The following is a 4,778-nucleotide window of genomic DNA, read 5'->3' on the forward strand; positions in this document are numbered from 1 at the left end:
GCTCCTTAATACTTCTTCATCGGAGCGACTATTTTAATGGGGACCCAAAGGCACGTTGGACTACCAAACGCATTTTTGGCGAAAACCTGGTTTTTGCTAATGAAGAAGGGGAAGATATATTTTTAAAAATGCACAATTTTTTTGATTGGTGGAGCAAAATGAACATACTCATTATAGAGACTGATTTGAACATACTCATTGTAAAGACCAAATTGAATCATGAAAAAGAGACTTTTTATTGGTTGAATGAGGTAATAATCTGTCATTAGAGAGAGAAACCTGCAAAGACAATGATGATATCGTGACTATGAATAAGATATTGAGATTTACACAATTCTTAGCCTATTCGCTCACCTAAAAGAAATCAAATTTGTAAGTAGGTAGATACCCCCAATATTCTCTTTACCACCCCTTCCATGTCAGCATCGGGCGACCCAGAGAGAGAGAGAGAGCTTTGTGCTCCTCCCTTTTCGTTTCGTGTGGCCTGCCCTACCTAAATGGCCTGTTGTCTGGGGTATTGGCTGCTAATAGCACAAGGCAACCAACATAGCAACAGTATTCGGCCAATAGCAGCGCTCAGCAGCACCTATCGCATGTGTCGTCGCGACGCGCAAACGTACAGAGAGGTTGCCCTCTCGCGCTAGTGCAATAACAAAGGTGTCGACCATGCCTCTTCCTAGCTGCTAAAACCAGCACAATCCGAGAGAGAGAGAGAGAGAGAGAGAGAGAGAGAGAGAGAGAGAGGCGAGTAGCCTATTCAGACCCAACTTCACTCCTTCACGACGGCTATGGATCAAGTGAGGACGAGCATGCATGCATGCTATAATTTCCAAATAGTTACACAGTCTCTTCCCCCAACTTGCTTAGCCATCTAAACCATGGTCTCTCTCTCTCTCTCTCTCTCTCTCTCTCTCTCTCTCTCTCTCTCTCTCTCTCTCTCTCTCTCTCTCTCTCTCTCTCTCTCTCTCTGATTCACATACGGCCAGGAGACTGTGGAGTACACAGATGCGTACACTTACCTCGAAGTGGTTTTTAGTGGCCAGCATTCTCATTGAGGAGGGCAGCAGAGACTAGACTGACCAGAGCCCATGCAGCATTGGGTAGATTGGAAAGGATGTGTTCACAGGTTCAGTTTCAGGAGCCTCGGACGAAGCTCTGGCTCTTTGACACTCTGGTGGCTTCTGCATTGCTTTATGGAGCTGAGATTTGGGGACCTTCATTGGATCATCACGGGAGGACAGGCCGCAGTGATGGATGGGGGGACATGGAGAAGCCTCTGGTCTCTATGATCTCGCGGCTCATTAGAGCCAAGGCCTCAGTACCACGTGCTATTGTTCGAGCAGAGCTAGCGGCCCCCCCACTAGTGGTTGAGGCGCTCACCATATCTGTCTCCTTCATACACCGCATGTGGGAACTTCCCAAAGACAGATATTCCCGTCTTGCACTTGAGTCCTCTCGACAGTTAGCCATGCAGGGAGATACAGCATGCTAGTATGGGGAGATGACATCATGGTTTCAGGCGCATGGGTTCAGCATAGACAGATTGCCTCCCTTCCAGTACTCATTGGATGCACCCTCTCTGACTCTTACACAGTCCGAGATCACCAAGCTCATCCGCCAGGACTTGACTCAGCTAGACACCAGGAGGACATGGATACAGCCAGAACAGAAGCTGGGCACGAAGATGGCTTTCTACAGAGAGCATCTCCTCCAGCTTACGGTTTATGGTTTTGTGATGAGGCCCAGATACATGGACACCCACTTGTCTCATGGAATACGATGTGCTATCGACCAAATACGCACATCTTCACACCAGCTACGGATCGAGACTGGGAGATACAGCGGAGTACCAGCAGAGGCCAAGACATGCCCCCTGTGTGACATCGAGCCTGAGACAGAGTTGCACTACACATGCCACTGCCCCGTGTACTACGAGATACAAGGCCGCTTCCGTTGCTTGTTCAGAGAGGGCTTTGGACCATTCTCCAGAGTCATGCAGTACGAGGATCAGAGATGCTTGGGTTTGTTTTTGCTCGAGCTACGCAGACACAGAGAGAGCCTGATGAGAGGAGAGGCTAGCCAGTCTCAGAGACAGATCACAGATTTCTTTAGAGCTGCCACTGGACACCCGGAGGAGTTACTACCATATCAGAGCTCGTCATCTCACACCAAAGGCACACTGATCGATCGAGCGACTGAGCTGGGGAGATCCAGACGCCCACGACTGCGGAGGACTACACAGCATCGACGGAGGTTGCATCAGAGGATTCGGATCACTTTGGCTCAACATGCACGACTCCCGGTCAGACTACTGACCATGGAGGAGATTGATGAGATCCGCTAGCGACCGATGCTGGATCTCTTGTGATCTAGCTATCCCAGCTAGCTGCTTAGTTCACACCTAGTAGTTTAGGATTCCATAGTATTTTATTGTGACATTTGTCATTTCATTTTTGTCATCTTGTTACTCTGACTTTGTATCAGATCCACCACATTGTAACTTTCTGGTCTCATAGGTCACTTTGGCCTTTTGAAGAGGTTAATATAACATTTCATTTCATTTCTGTGTGTGTGTGTGTGTGCGCATGTACGCACGCGCATGCGTGGGGCTCAAGGCGAGAGCTATTGTGGCATCTCTTACAAGGGACTCATTCAAACACAAAAGAGGGAATTTGTCTCTAAACCATAGCTCTCGAATATCCTAATTGTTAAAATATTTCTATCGGATGCACTCGCATCCCCAGCCTGTTTGCAGCCTCTATCGCATCCTCTGCTTGTTTGCCATCGAGCTATAGAGATCATGCTTTGTGTTTAGTGCCTTCCCTTCTGCCCTTGCACCCTTTCCTTCTCAACCTTTAATTATGAAGTCTTGAAGCATGTGTCTGGCCGTCGTTTGTTGATGCAAACCCTCATTTGCAGCGAAGAAGGACAGAAAGTTGTGGTCGTAGATGTGGGGTCAAATCTTCCTAGTGACCTCTATAACGTGCAGTCTATCCTTGCCTTTCTTACACACGTGTTGCTCCCCATCTCTCTCTCTCTCACACACACACAGTCTCTTTTGCAAGGTTCCTATTGTAAATTGAAGAAGCACTTTAGGGTACTCCCACAGTACTGTCTAATTTGCAGCCATGGTAAAGGAAAAGATTGATGTTGACATTGTGCTCATTGGCCATGTGGTCTCTAGCCTAAGCTAGTATTTTATATGTTGTGAGGTGAAGCAAATGATATGTTTCTACAACAAAATGGATGCCACAACTCCGAAGTACTCCAAGGCTTGGTATGATGAAATCATGAAGGAAGTGTCTACCTACCTGAAGAAGGTAGTGTACAACCCTGGAAAGATTCCTTTCATGTCCATCTCTGGGCTCGAGTGTAACATGAGATCCTCCCACCTTGACCTGTACAAGGGTCCCACCCTTCTCAAGTCTCTTGACATGATTCTAGAGCCCCTTCACCTACCATTGTAGAACGTGTATAACATTGGTGGCATTGGAGCCGTACCAGCTGGACGAATGGAATCGGGTTGTTATCTTTGCTCCGATTAGGTGAAATCTGTTGAGATGCACCACAAGGCCCTTCTTGAGGCACTTTTGGGTGACAATGTTGCTTCAATGTGAATAATGTGGTTGTCAAGGATCTCAAGCATCGCTTTGTGGCCTCAGACTCCAAGAATGACCCTACTAAGGAAGCCACCAACTTTACCTCTCACGTTATTATCATGAACCATCCTAGCCATATTGGTAATGGATAGATTGCACATGTGCTCGATTTCTACACTTCTCACATTGCTATGAAGTTTGCTGAGATTCTCACAATGCCAGAGCAAGGAGCTTGAGAAGGGGTTAAGTTTTTTAAGAATGGGAATGTTGATTTTGTTAAGACGATTCCCATCAACCCCATGACTGTCGAAACCTTTTCAGAGTATCCTCCGATCCTCCACTCGAATAGTTTGATGTCCATGATATGAGGCAATAGATCGTTGTGGTGTGAGTCATCAAGGCATTGGAAGAAATGAACCAAACATAGTGATGGCAATGGGTATAATAGTTTGTTGTTATGTTTCCTATGCGTTTTGATGTTTTGGATGGTCTTATCTAGACTGTTAACGTGGGTTTTGGATAGATGCTAGCATGGTTTCATTGCACTATTGCCTTTTACATGAACTTTGCTTATGTGTTTGATGATGTTGACAATTATGTCATTTTTTTCCCTCATGGATATTATCCTGAGCCTTCTCCTTTGCGTGTGTGTGTGTGTGCGCACACGCACACACACACACACACAATCCTAGCTTGCCATCACCACCTGTGGATAGAAAGGGGAACAACTTGCAGCTGTCGATCAAAGTACTAGAGCAACCTGTAGCAAGGAAGAGATTTACTCCTGGTAGGTTGAGTGCGCGCACACACACACACACACACACACAATCCTAGCTTGCCATCACCACCTGTGGATAGAAAGGGGAACAACTTGCAGCTGTCGATCAAAGTACTAGAGCAACCTGTAGCAAGGAAGAGATTTACTCCTGGTAGGTTGAGTGAAATGTAGATTGAGGGGGGCTTTGACAGGATACTCCTCAACTTTGCATTGTTTGGTAGAATCCTTTGCATAAAATTTATACGTACTTTGCACCGACGGGAGTAGCAATTTCATGAATGTAGGATTTAGGTAGGTAACATGGAAAGTAGTAGCAGCTCTCATAGGTCCCCTTGAGGGAGGCAAGGATTAGGCAGGGCTTGCCCTTAGAGTTTGCAATGCTAGAGCCTTCCCTCCTTTAC

The 4,778-nt window shown here is 46.5% G+C and overlaps 1 pseudogene; it reads left to right on the plus strand.

Annotated features, from left to right (window-relative positions):
- The first annotated feature begins 3,221 nt into the window (after positions 1 to 3,221).
- LOC147427502 (elongation factor 1-alpha pseudogene) lies at positions 3,222 to 4,026 on the plus strand (annotated as a pseudogene).
- Positions 4,027 to 4,778: the final 752 nt, after the last annotated feature.

This window comes from Adiantum capillus-veneris, chromosome 23 (assembly GCF_014529385.1).
Source record: "Adiantum capillus-veneris isolate H3 chromosome 23, ASM1452938v2, whole genome shotgun sequence".
Taxonomy (NCBI): Eukaryota; Viridiplantae; Streptophyta; class Polypodiopsida; order Polypodiales; family Pteridaceae; genus Adiantum; species Adiantum capillus-veneris.